This window comes from Cyclopterus lumpus, chromosome 19 (genome assembly GCF_009769545.1).
Source record: "Cyclopterus lumpus isolate fCycLum1 chromosome 19, fCycLum1.pri, whole genome shotgun sequence".
Classification (NCBI taxonomy): Eukaryota; Metazoa; Chordata; class Actinopteri; order Perciformes; family Cyclopteridae; genus Cyclopterus; species Cyclopterus lumpus.
This window is the reverse complement of record NC_046984.1, coordinates 14,019,976-14,034,510: the sequence shown is the minus strand read 5'-3', so window position 1 is coordinate 14,034,510 and position 14,535 is coordinate 14,019,976. Positions and strand designations below refer to the sequence as shown.

Below are 14,535 nucleotides of genomic sequence, written 5' to 3'. Positions count from 1 at the left end.
GGGAACTTCCTGTCCTTGACCGGAAGTGTGAGCTTTGACCCCGTTACTTTATCGATTTGAGGCATTCTTTGAAGTGGCGAATGGAACTAACCCTCAGGTGTGAACCTTATGTCTTATTCGCTGGTCAGCGTAGCATGCTGTGTCTCTGAAAGGTATTTGCATGAATACCTCCACTAACCGATGGGAGCTTAGCTCAGCGAATGCACTGCGAATAAAACTAATTGTAAGACGTGAATTTGGTCTCTTACGTGGTGACGCCAGACAGAAACTGCTGGCTACGTCAGGAGACTGGAAGCGAAACCATGTGAGCGCGTCCGGGCCTGGACTGTGTGTATGTATACAGATGACTGTTAGGTTGTAGTGGATTTTATATATATTTGCACATGTAGATAAGAGAAGTTTATGTTTTAAATTAATACATAAAGAAAGATATGATAATTAATTTGGGATATTATGAGGAATATTCTGGAGGAATGTATTATGAAACATAAGAGAGGATCACTGTTTTATTATTCTGTTTTAATGACAAATGTAATGATTAACTGTATGATGCATGGGAATGAATGAATGTTTTATTGTTTAGACAATAGTTAAAATGGATGCCGATTGAAACCTAATGTGTTGCTTTTATTCGGAAGGCAGGATAATAGGGTTTTATTGTGAAGGGGAACTTCCTGTCCTTGACCGGAAGAGTGAGCTTTGACCTCGCCTGTTTACTAATTGGCGTAGCGAACAGAACTGCTGCATCCTTTGAACTGACCAATGGAACTAACCTTTAGGTGTGAATTCATTTGCATGACCATACTAACGACCGAGCATTTGTTCTGGGGAGACATGGTTCTACTGGTCTGGAGACTCGAGACAGCCCCGGTCTGTGGCTCCCTGGGAACTGCACTCCGTCTGTGGAGAGTTCCTCCTTTCTGGCCCCACGATCGTGAACGCTACATGAGTATTATCTTTGCCATTAAATATTGTTAAACTTTAACTCGAATCCTGAATTTCCTGCGGCCACGGGACCCGGAGCTTTGAACACGAATCTTACAATTTGGTGACCACCGACGTGAGCTGCTGTGGCCTCGTGGCTGAGGAACTGGGCCCGCTAGATCCACGCCATTCCACATCATGGCCAACTCATTATCGGTAAGCTTGGAACCTGTTTCATCGAATCCTGCATAGCTTAATATAGACACTTTAGCGTGTGGATTGGTGCGGAGCTTGTTGGACCAGGCTAAAACATTTAGCGTGAAAACACGACATAGAATAAGGACTAAGCTAGGTCCGTGGTGAAGATGATGCTCATTTAGTGTTTTTATGTTTGTTTTGTTTTGTGTGGTACTGTTAAATGTGTGTATATCTGTTGTAAGTCGCACGAGCATATTGAACGAGACTGGTTACGCGAAGATAGTGCCGCATTGTTCCTAAAGAGTTGAAGTCCGTGAGAACGGCCTGCCGGAGTTTATTAATTTAAACTCCCCACAGTGAGGAGTTAGTGAGCGTTACGTAGAAGCTATTCGCCATAATCTATTGTCCGCTAAAAACATTTTCCCCTTAGACTCTTTAGGGACGCACATTGAATTTAACGTCCAGTAGTCCACAATAGATAAATCGTTCCGCGACGCGACTGATTAGCAGCGTGGAGGGTTCAATTCCCCTGGCGAAGACCGGCGCAAGAATTGATATGGGCTATTGTAAGAAATAAGATAAATAAGTTACCGTGATAAACCAGTTGTTACAAACAGGTCTGTAGAGTGAAGAGAGCAAGAGCCCCACCTACCTTGGGACCGCTTGGGACAGTTTTCTATGCAGTACAGCGTGCTATTGTTTTAAATACTGTAAATATATATATATATATATTCCATAATTAGAAGAGACAAGCACAGGGAAGACAGGATAAGGGTAGAATAGAATCCCACTTATACCATTTTGAGCCCCTGATGAATAAGTAGTTAAACCTTTTTGAGAAAAGAGAGGAAAAAGGAGATCAGAGGACACAGACAAAGGATTATAAAGGCCATTTTTTTTCTTCCCAGTAAGACCACATGTGGGTCACACGTGTTTAGAATTCACGTCTTTGCCGTTTTTGCCAGTGAAAGCCATTCACCATCAGGTTTGACACCTAGTGGTTGAACCCCCCCCACCCCCCATGGAGTGCCCTAGGGATTAACCTTATTGGCACCATGGTGTTGCAAACGTTGAATAGTGAAAGAGGACAGTGGTACACCACTGATGCATTATTCTTTTTGATTTAAGTATTGCCAGTTTATTACAGCAATTGATTTTCTCATTATTGCCAGTTTTTTGAATAACAGTAATTGATTTATCGTTTACTTTACTCATGATTGTCGGATTTTGATTAAGACATGTCGTTTGATTTCTCATCATTACCGGTTTTGATTAAAAGTAATTGTTTTATCATTTGCTTTTCTCATAATTGGCGGTTTTGGTTCTCATGCCATTTGTTTTTCATTATTGACGATTCTTTGATTAAAAGTAATTGTTTTATCGTTTGCTTTTTTCATAATTGGCAGTTTTTGTGATCATATCATTTGCTTGTTTATGCTTGGCGGTTAAAAGTAATTTGCTTAAAATAACGTTTTTTCCCATTGATCTGGTTGAAACGCAGGAGAAGCCTGTATAAGCGTAGAACAGAGTTCCGTTTATACCAATGGGCCCCTGTTAAATAATTTGCTTATTAAAAGTACACAGGAGAAGCCTGTATAAAGTGTTGGACAGAGTCCCACTTATACTGATTGGGCCCCTAGTGATTCATTAGCATAAAATAACAAGTTTTTCCCATTTTTGACAGCTGAAGGCTGTATCATTTTCTTTGTGCTTGGCTGTGTGGATTGTACGTAATCGTTGTATCCATTTGCATAAAGTAACACATTTTTCCCATTTTTGTCTAAATTTACATTGTCCTAATTGCAGTGTACAACCTTATTCCCTCTAACCTATTATTGTCCAATTGCAGTGTATAACTTTTTTCCCTTCCTAACTTGAATATTTTTCCCAATCGCATCACACTTGCACGTTAGACACATAGTGTGAAAATATTTTATTTTTAAATTTATTCAAAAAAAATTAATTTTTAATTTTTTGGATAAATTTTAATCTGAAATTTTATTTTTCCTTCTACATTTACATTTCCTTATATAAAGCCAGTCAGTACCCATTCTCGGAAAATGTCGAGCCAACTTCGATCAAGACTCCGGTCGCTTGGATTGAAGACATCCTCTATGCTGCTATGAACCTGATAGTTCAAGCCAAAGACTGAATAAGAAGCTGAGGAAATATGTTCAGCAATGTCATACCGAGGGTTTACTTGACGTAACAACCCTGGAGGGGCCCACAGAAGACCAGAAGTTACTCTGATGAGAGTGCTCAAGCTGAGAGACAAACAGAAAAGAAAATTGGTTCACGTCCCGATCAGCAGACGTCACCAGAACCAATGAAGCCATTGTGTAGGCAAGACTGCCACGACATGGCATAGCAGTGAATGAAGACAACACTGCTCGGAGGTGCCAGGAAGAAGCAACACCCCGAAAGACCCCAAAGAAGAAACAAACAGGAATAAAGAGCTGTCAATGGAGACAGCCCCTGTACTTCTGCCATCAGCCCCAGTTCGCACCCCTTCCATCTATCCCATAATATGTTCATACCCTCCCCCGTACGCCCACAGCCCACTTAAGAGAAGCTCCACACACCATGGCCCCAGTAGAGAGACTATTAGGAGGCAGTGTAGAGTTTGACTCCACAGAAAGCAGAACAGTCGCAGACCTGATGAACAAGGTCGCACAGCTGCAGAGGGCATTAGCTGGCCGAGAAAAGGGCAGAGAAAGGGATACTAGACAAAGTCAGCAAAGAGAGGAGGAAGACAGGGACCTAATGAGAAGAGAATTATGGTGGAAGAAAGAGAGGGAAAGAAAGGCAGAGGAGGAAGCACTGTCACAAGCAGAGCCCCCACCTCCAGCTCAGAGCCTCCATTCTAATCGCATGGCTAACTGCGACACCTCAGTGAAGAGGAGCCAAATCAAGGCCCCAACCCCCTCCACCCCCATCTCACAAGAAGAGGAGCCCTGCTTGACCTTTCCGGTCAATTAACTGTGCCTTGCAACTGGCGCAGAGGAGGAGACAGCCTCCAAGACAGCAGAGGAGGAGACAGCCTCCAGGGATCACGACAACACCTCCCGAGGAGAGCAAAGGAAGGCATAAGCTACAAGCCTCCACCACGACACACTCAGATGTCAGTGGCAGCAACAAGCCCAGTGTGCTGTGAAGAAGAAGAGGAAAATGCCAGATTCAGGCACCTATCATGACATTGAGCAATGGCACACCTCAATACAAGCCATATAATCCCAGAGATACTCCCGACATGGCCAACCTAGCCAGCATCAAGCTAAAGTCAGATGAAGAAGCCATGGTGTACCTGAAGAAAGTAGCTGACGCCTGGGAATCAGCTACAGGCACCAGACATGACAGGAACCTGACATACCTGAACATGTGGAAGGCTGCTGTAATAGCAGGTCTCCCGGACAAGTTGAGTCGTGAGCAACATACGGTGGGCATAAAGATGCCACCTTTGAAGTGTGGAAGAAACACATCACACACCACATCACTCAGCACCACGAGGATGATGAAGAAGAAAAGGCAACCGAAGATAAGCTGTCAATGAGACTCCTGAAGCTACAGATAGCAAAAGAGGACACAGAGGCTGCTAAGCACGGCCCACAAGCGCGAAAGCAGATGGCTGCTGTTAGCAACCTCGTCGTCCAGATCCAGGAAGCAGTGGGCAAAGCCCTGGACCAATATAAAGAAGAGGAGAAAGACAGAGACAAGTCCAGAGGATCCAGAAGAGACAGGTGGCGAGAACCTTGTCGTATCTGTGACAGACTTGGGCACAGGGCTGAGGAATGTTACAGTCGCTCTGATGCAGCTAGAGGCAGAGGAAGCCCACAAAGAGGAGGATTTGGACGACACATTCCAAACCAGAACCAGATGCCTGCAAGAATAGTGCAGGATGAAGATTATGTGGATCTTCTATGAAGAGGCCCAGAGGGCCCGGCGCAGTGAATAATGGTTCCAAATGGGCGAGAACCTATCATCACCTGTGCCATAGATGCCATGGATTATGACAACATCCATATGTCATGCCAGAAGATCCCTACCGTTGCACCTACAACTACGCCGCCGCCTAAGAAGAAAAGGAGGGTGAAGCTGAAGTCATCAGAACAGAAGCCATAATTGTAGGAAAAGAAGGAGTTGCAGCTGAATGTTTACTGTCTGCAGACCAAAGAGACTGGTATGCACTGCAACCTGACTCTGCCCCTCACATCACACTACTGATCAGAGCAGGTCATGAAGCAAGAAACCTTGGCCCAATGATGGAGAAGGTCTCAAAAGAAAGGTGGATTCCAACCAAATCCCCATATCTGTCCCACACCCCCAATGGTGATTATTGGAGGATACAGCAACACTCGTATTCCAAGGGACAACTCCGACAACTTGACCTTGACAGAAATCATGGAAGGGAACACTCGAACCATCCCTCCACTGATGAAATGTTGGAAGTGCCACCACAAATATGGTCAAGAGGAGACTATGATGTTGGCCACACCACTCAACATAACGTGGTAATGACTTTGAAACCAGATCAAGACACGGTCTGGCGCTATCAATATCCGCTGCAACAAGAACAAAGAGATGGCATTCGAAAGACAATTCAAGGATTGTATGAAGCAGCCATACTCATCGACGCAGAGTCCAACTGGAATACACAGATATTACCAGTCCAAAAATCCGGTAACAGAGGCTGGAGAATGGTTCATGACCTAAGAACCATCAACAAAGCCACAATTGCACAGAACATTCAAGTGCCAAACCCGTAATGCCACAAGGCTACAGAGATAGCCCGGGTTTGTTCAATGCAGCCCTGAAGCAAGACCTCAAAGACTTCATATTACCGGAAGACACAGTACTTGTAGAGTACGTGGATGATCTGCTGTTAGCTGCACCCACTGCAGTAATTTGTCTTAGAGTGACGAAAGACCTTCTAACGCTGTTAACCAAAGCAGGTTATGAGGTGAAGCGCTCAAAGACTCAGATTGCAAAAATGCAGTGTCATTCCTGGGGGAACTGATCTCAGGAGACTCGTGCGCTCTGTCTGCGGGACAGAGGTCGGCCATTTTGAGTGCAGCTAAACCAAAGACAGTACAAGAGATGCTGTCATTCCTGGGCCTAACAGGCTACAGTCGACACTACGTTCCTGACTTCACGTCTCTCACACAGCCACTCAGAGACATAACTGAAGCAGGAAGCCGAAACATGAAAGCTCTGCTCACATGGACAAATGATGCAGAAGAGGCATTCGCAAAGACCAAACAAGAAGTTGGCTAAGCCTCAAAGCTGTCTACACCTGACCACAACAGGCCCTTCCATCTTGATGTTTCTGAATCAAGCGGGATAGTGTCCGCTGTTTTGTTTCAGAAAAAGGAGGGAGGAGAGAGACCTGATGTACGACAGCTCGAAGTTAGACCACATCGAAAAAGGTCAAAACAGGTTGCACAAGACATTTGGCAGTCCTGAAAAGAGCAATTGAGAAAAGTGCTCATGTTGTGATGTGTCTCGAGCTCAAGGTCAACACAGAACATGGAGTTCTTGCCTAGTTGACCTCAAGTGCATTCTCGATGACAAGATAAGATTTCAAAAGTCTTACAACAGCTACATATCAGTCTCATACGAGCCAAACGACATGGCCGATGGACTTAATGTGAAGATGGAAATATTGCCGCATACTCAGTCGTGCAGCAACAACAGAAAAGACATTAAACCATTTCTGCGGAAATCATCGCACAGCCAGCATCTGCACAGCTAGCAGAAGTAGTGGCATTGACAAAAGCAAAAGTCAATTGAAGCAATTACTGAGAGCCATCCTGCTACCACGACACGTAGCAGTGATGAAGTGTAAAGGACACCAGACCACAAAGACAAAAGTGGCAAAAGGCAACGAAGCCGCTGACCTCGCAGCAAAGAAGGCAGCAGGCTATGTGAAACAAAGGACAGACATAGCCGCACCGGAACTCCCAAAACTCGGAATAGAAGACATCAAGCTCATGCAGAAAGAAGCAGAGCAGAGCAGAATCAGGGGACACAATGGAGCCGTCCAAAAGAAAGGACTCTGGAGATCACATGATGGGCATAGTGGCACCTGCAAGGATGTGTCAAGGACTCATCAGACAGGCACATGGTCCCTCTCACGTGAATCCCAAAAGAACAGAGGAGGAAGTTTCCATCCTCTGGTGGCATCCCATATGACTGAGATGGTGAAACTCATCACCATGAATGTCCCACCTGCAAAGATTTTAGTATGAAAAGACCATACAAATGTCCACAAGGAGAGTTCCCAGTGCCAGATGCTCCATTCAAAGAAATATGCATCGACTACACCGATATGGGTGCAGAAAACAGGAAGAGAGGTTTCAGATACCTACTCGTGATGATCGACAGATACACCCGATGGGTGGAAGCGATCCCCTGCAAGAAAGAAGACTCAAAGACAGTCTTAAAATGGCCGAAGAAGGAACTCATCCCGAGATATGAAGTTCCAAGGAGAATAGGGTCTGACCACGGCACACACTTTGCACACAAACACTTACAAGAGGTGGAAAGACACCTAGGAATTACACACGCACACGGAGCAGTTTATCACCCACAATCACAGGGTATAGTCGAGAGAGCTAATCGGACGATTAAGTCAAAGATAGCTGAAATATGTCATGGCACAAAATACCTAGCTGCAAATATTTTTGAGAAGAAATGAGAGATTTCATTTTCTCTTTCAGTAGGTGTTCGAGCAAGAGAGGAGAGCCAGACGAATACCAGCTCGCAATCAGATCCTAGCAGGATTTGAAATAGTTAAAAGAACATAGAGTTGATCAATTACATTTAATATAATCCGCAGAGATAAATAAATTAAGAGATAAATAATTTAAAATAGATGGGATTGGACGAGTAATTAAGACTCCGTTGGACAACAGAAGCGCATTTAATAGTTGATTCCTCCCACGGGTGAGAAGCTGTTCCTCACACAGAGTTCGAGATTGCTAATCTGGTCCTTGATAATTTAGTTCGAGATTGCTAGTCCGAACCTGGATAATTCAGGTCCTTAAGAAATAATTTTTGAGATTTTTGAGATAATTTTTGAGAAGATTAAAAGAAAACATAGAAATAGAATGACTACTTCTCAGACATGTTGGAGAATTGGTTCGGGAAATATGAAATTATTTCCAAATATATTTCAGATATCCAACTCTAGTTAGAGCCGGCGCAGAAAGCCGCTCTGTGTGTTTTAATTCTCTCCCACAGCTACACTCGTCTCTCCATCGTCGACCTTCATTGTGTACCTGGCTGCCTGCTGTGATGGACCTCACCAACAGATGAGCTGCCCACAGAGGAGTATCGTGCACCTTTAACACATTGATTCAAATTATAAAAAATCACAGAAGTATGATGATAATAAAATAAATATAGTGTTTGAACTTGCTGTTTTCCTTTTACTCGAGGAAATCGAGGAATGCAGAGGAGGAGACCATGGAGGAGATGAGCATGCAGAGAGAGGAGACCATGGAGAAGATGAGCATGCAGAGAAAGGAGACCATCAAGAAGATGAGAGTGCAGAGGAAGAAGATGCACATAGACATATGCACAGATAGACACATATCTGATCACAACACTCCTAGACTTTAGTTACTTTGCAGAGCAGGGTCAAAAGGAGGGAGTGATATTGTTTTTTCTTCCACAGGTATTGATAATAAAGATTGTATTACAGTGATGTTTACAGTGCGGTGAAATAAAATCCAATACAAGTTGTTTATACTATGGAATAGTATAAAAGGAGGGACTGTTAGGTTGTAGTGGATTTTATATATATTTGCACATGTAGATAAGAGAAGTTTATGTTTTAAATTAATACATAAAGAAAGATATGATAATTAATGTGGGATATTATGAGGAATATTCTGGAGGAATGTATTATGAAACATAAGAGAGGATCACTGTTTTATTATTCTGTTTTAATGACAAATGTAATGATTAACTGTATGATGCATGGGAATGAATGAATGTTTTATTGTTTAGACAATAGTTAAAATGGATGCCGATTGAAACCTAATGTGTTGCTTTTATTCGGAAGGCAGGATAATAGGGTTTTATTGTGAAGGGGAACTTCCTGTCCTTGACCGGAAGAGTGAGCTTTGACCTCGCCTGTTTACTAATTGGCGTAGCGAACAGAACTGCTGCATCCTTTGAACTGACCAATGGAACTAACCTTTAGGTGTGAATTCATTTGCATGACCATACTAACGACCGAGCATTTGTTCTGGGGAGACATGGTTCTACTGGTCTGGAGACTCGAGACAGCCCCGGTCTGTGGCTCCCTGGGAACTGCACTTCGTCTGTGGAGAGTTCCTCGCCTGTAGGAGCTAAGATGTTAGCGGTCTGCAGTGGGAAACGGTTGGAAGTTCGCTGAGTTATACCGACGGGTGCTCTGTTGTGTCTATATACTTATTCTCAGGTTCTGTTTGGATGCACGGATAAATTATGGTCTGGAAAAGACGACGCATGAATTACTAGGCAAGGAATTCATGGCTAGAAACCGAAATTTAAATTGCTTATGACGACGCCTGCGGTTGAGGGCCCAAAGCTCCGGACTAGACAACGAAATTTGCGGACAATTAAATATTGGATAACCAGTTGATATAACACAGTAAGAGCCAGATGGAGTCGCTGAACTGCCATTCTGTATTACTGCAAACGCGTTGTAAATAGAAGTACAGTGTGCTAATGTCTTGTAAATACTACGTTAAAAGTGTTTGTTAAAATAGAGGAAAAATGAGTTTTCAGACAAAGGGTGCTGCAGCCATTAAAACTCACTCATTTGAATAGGGGAAGAGAGTGCTGAATAGCCACCAGGTGTGTACAATGTTTTAACTTTTTTGATGCCGCTAGCTCCGTGCTAACATCCGCTAGCACATCCACTTGTAACGTTTATTCTGTACGTTTTCACCGTCGAAATGCTGCAAGACCCGACTTGCAGCATTATCGCGACTTTAAACATTGTGTGTTTGGGCTGCTCTTGTAAAACATGCATAAGAAATAAAAGAATATCGATAGTTTCTTTGCAAAGATGAGGATTTATTGAATGCTGGGAAACCAAACATGGCCATATGTGTCAATGTTTCCATAGAAACAGTTATTTGAGTCTTTGATCAGTTGATTCTGCGACAAAAAAAAGTTAGATGTAGCTCCTCCCCCACACCTCACAGCTGACGTCAGTTTCCATAGTAACAATTATTTGAGTCTTTGTTTTCTTGATCAGTTCATTCTGCGACAAAAAAAGAAAATTAGCTCCTCCCCCACACGGCAGAAAATTGACGTCACCGTTACCGTAGTAGCAGTTATTCGACTCTTTGATCTCACTCAGTGACATCACGGAGCGCAGAGCCAGAGCTAGCTCCATGTAGCTCCTCCCCCACACCTCACAGATGACGTCAGTTCCCCCACACGGCAGAAAATTGACGTTACCATAGTAGCAGTTATTCGACTCTTTGATCTCACTCAGTGACATCACGGAGCGCAGAGCCAGAGCTAGCTCCATGTAGCTCCTCCCCCACACCTCACAGATGACGTCAGTTCCCCCACACGGCAGAAAATTGACAATATACCGTTACCGTAGTAGCAGTTATTAGACTCTTTGATCTCACTCAGTGACATCACGGAGCGCAGAGCCAGAGGTATAAATAGAAGTGTTTTCCACTAGGCTGGTTGAGGAGGCACCAGTCTCTGCTCTCTCTTCCACCAGGCTTGGTGGATGAGGCACCAGTCTCTGCTCCACCCAGAACCTCTCTACTGCTGCAGTAGAGAGGTTCTGGGTGGAGCAGAGACTGGTGCCTCATCCACATGAGGCACCAGTCTCTGCTCCACCCAGAACCTCTCTGCTGCTGCATTAGAGAGGTTCTGGGTGGAGCAGAGACTGGTGCCTCATCCACATGAGGCACCAGTCTCTGCTCCACCCAGAACCTCTCTGCTGCTGCATTAGAGAGGTTCTGGGTGGAGCAGAGACTGGTGCCTCATCCACCAAGCCTGGTGGAAGAGAGAGCAGAGACTGGTGCCGAGGTGCACGTGCCTGTTCTCCAGGCCCGCGGGAGTTCACTCCGCTGGGCCGAACCTAGGTATGCGGGTATTATATTTTATTATATTTTACCTCAGGGAGTTTGACGCCCCTGCCTTGCAGAGTTCAAAACCACTGCCTTGCAGTACAGATTCTTGATAGCATAAAAGGCTAAGGGAGCAAACCCTAACAGAAAACCATGCACTGGGTATTGTGTTGCCAGGAGCAGTGACTTCCTGAAGTCTCTATGGTTGTCTGGCAACTGGTGCCATCTAAGAACAAATAGGGAACATAAACACAATCAAAAAGTAAATGATCATTTTTACACTTTAGTTTATGGATTAAACAAAAGACAGCTGGCAGCATCCCGTTGCAGATTTTGAAACCTCTGAGCCTCTAGAGCACAGGTATTCAACTATAGCAGTCGACTCCGGGGCGGATCCGCCCTCAGGTCGGCAGATCCGCCCTACGTCTGCGGATTAACTGCGGACAACAGGCGGATGCCTCTCACTGTAACTGTATAGCAGAATATTGCTGGTGTATTTATATTGCACAGGTATTTTGCACATGTCTGTGCAATATATAACTATATATATAAAAGAATATATACAACAAAAAACAAATATATATATATATATAATGCAATGCAATGCAATGCAAAAGTGTGTCAAAAATAAGCAAGCAAACTATTTTATTTTTTATTTAAATATATATTTATAAAAAATAATGAAAAATAGCCTCTTCCCATATGCTGTGTTCTCGAACATTCTAGGGGGAAAGCTAGATGACAACTCAAACAACCAATCATGATCATGAAGTATGTGCCCTGTCCCGCCTACTTACAACTCAAACGACTAATCGCGTTAATGAAGTATCCAACGTCTTTAAAGTGCTGCAAATTCATAAGGAAAACGTTTGTGACGTTGTCATGAGGTCAATATAAGGGCCACTCATGTAAATATATGACAACGTTAATGTGGTAAGGTGTATCATAAATGATACATGGTCATAAGTGTATGAATACCCAAACATTACACCCATATGTGATTTGTTTACCATCTGTTCATAAAGTGTCTCATATTTGGCATACATCACAGCTTAATAAGGTTGATAACAACAATGGATAATGTATTAAAAAAAACTAAACTCTTTGTATAAAATTATATTTGTTCCCCTTGAGCGTGCACATATATATTGTGATGTGATTATGTCTTTCCCTTATTAAACTTAAGTGACCTAAGCTGTTTGACATCTCTGTGTTCTTGGCTGGTTGAATTCTTAATGCTTTGCTTTTCTTGTGGCCTCTTTTGCGTTATTGTCCACATTTGGTATGTTTACCTCATGACAACTCACAAACATTTTCCTCATGAATTTGCAGCACTTTGAAGACGTTTTGAATTTAAACAGCCGACTATTTGTTTGAGAAATCAGCAATATTGTAACATCCACATTCTCCATGGTAGTCAGCAGTGTGGTCGCATGTTGATCTGGTTGCCCTCTGCCTTTCGTTGCGAACTGCTAGAGATGATCTTGGCCTAGTGGTAAGATCCCCGACTTTCAGCTGTTTTACCACCCAATGATACGAGTTTGAATCCCGTAAATGTAACTTTTGTTCTATCTTTTTATTTTGTTGGTACTGTACTACAGAATTCTTTTACGTGACACGTTTGCACAAAACAAGCTTCAAAGTCGATTATGTGTTATTTGTAACAATTTTATTTCAAAGGAAGAGCAAGGTGGTAACTTCCTGTTTCAACACATAGAGAGCAAGCGACGTTTCAACTCGAGTGGACTTTCTCTCAAAAGACTCGACAACGGTATGTTTAGACCAGACACTGTAGCCTATACGAGAAGGTTTGACATTGAATTGAGGAATTCAACAATACGGCATTCGCGAGGACAGCTACGTGTTCTCTCGCTATTCTCAACAGCTGCCGTAACTACGACAACAACAGACGCATTCGGCCGAAAGTCGCCAGTTAACAGGGTCGCCTGTTAAACCGTAACACCGGCAGCTGAGCTGTGTGGTGTTGTATGACAGTAAATAAACGTGTGTTGGTAAATTGAGCTTGTAAGTTAAGGACAAAAATCTGTCTGGGCAGTTTTTCCGGCTAACGCAGTGTTCAGCCTGTGTTCAGGGTTGTGACTTTTCGCGCTACTTTACTCCCGTGAGTTTTTACTTGCTGGACTATTTGTGGTTATTGTAGACGCGCCAGAGAGGGGGCGGGGTTAATGGTTCATTTATGGCATGAAATATCCACCATGGATTAAATTACCACTATTTCTGTTGTGGGAGTCCCACAAACGTCAAAATATCAAACACCCTAGTGTCTGGGTTCATAACCTCCATAGCCCACACAGCCTCGAGCTGCGTCTGGGTGAAGCTGCTAGATTAAGCACTATCATATGGTCAAATAATGTATGCATTGATTTTAAAGACAATTCTTTTAAGACATGCATTGCCAATAAAATGTAATGTATATTTTCTGTATAGCAGAATTACTTGACAATTTTCAATGTCATCCTCAGATTTTTACGGACGTAACACACCAACGGACCCCCGCCGCATTTTAGGTAGGAAATGTTAATGGCCACATTTTAGGAGGGAAACGTTTTCACAGCAACTCAGACTCATTTGAGAGGGAATTGTGTACATGTTTAACTTTCTAAAACGAGTAACTTTAATGATATGGTTCTATAATGACCAGATTTGTTTTAATCCATTAAAACACTATCTTAGTGTATGGAACACTAGCTTTTAGACTGCATGTTTGTTGTATGTTGCACTGAGGATTCATGAGATTTGTATCTGCTTGTGTGATTACAGATGCTGACAAAGAATCAGGTCACGTGCGGCCACAGACGACGAGATCCTGAAACATGCCATTAGCACCGAAATCCTGGTCCACTCATTTGTCACATCCCGCATCGACTATTGCAATGCCCTCCTCACCGGACTCCCCACCAAACTCATCAACAGACTGCAAATCATTCAGAACTCGGCCACCCGGATCATCACCTGTACCAAATCATCGGACCACATCACTCCTGTACTCATCCAACTTCACTGGCTCCCTGTACAATACCGCATCGACTACAAAAACCTTCTCCTCACCTATAAAGCTCTCCACAATCTAGCCCATACTTACCTCTACGACCTCCTCCAGGAACCCTCCCACACCCTCCGCTCATCCTCTTCTGGACTGCTAACCATCCCCACGTCACGCCTCAGTACCATGGGTGCCCGAGCCTTCAGCTGCTCAGCACCCAGGCTCTGGAACTCCCTCCCCCCACACATAAGACAATCAGACTCCATCACATCATTCAAGTCTCAACTCAAAACTCACCTGTTCAAACTGGCATACTCTTTA

At 43.5% G+C, this 14,535-nt stretch overlaps 1 long non-coding RNA gene across 6 annotated transcripts; it reads left to right on the top strand.

Moving 5' to 3' along the window:
* Positions 1-45: 45 nt before the first annotated feature.
* On the top strand, positions 46-14,515 carry LOC117748654. Of its 6 annotated transcripts, none has more exons than XR_004611657.1 (4): positions 55-97; positions 12,930-12,981; positions 13,694-13,738; positions 13,992-14,515. It is a non-coding gene; the product is annotated as an uncharacterized LOC117748654 (long non-coding RNA). The 6 variants fall into 6 exon arrangements; XR_004611660.1 differs by lacking the exon at positions 55-97 and adding an exon at positions 134-152; XR_004611658.1 differs by lacking the exon at positions 55-97 and adding an exon at positions 282-331.
* The last annotated feature ends 20 nt before the right edge of the window (positions 14,516-14,535 follow it).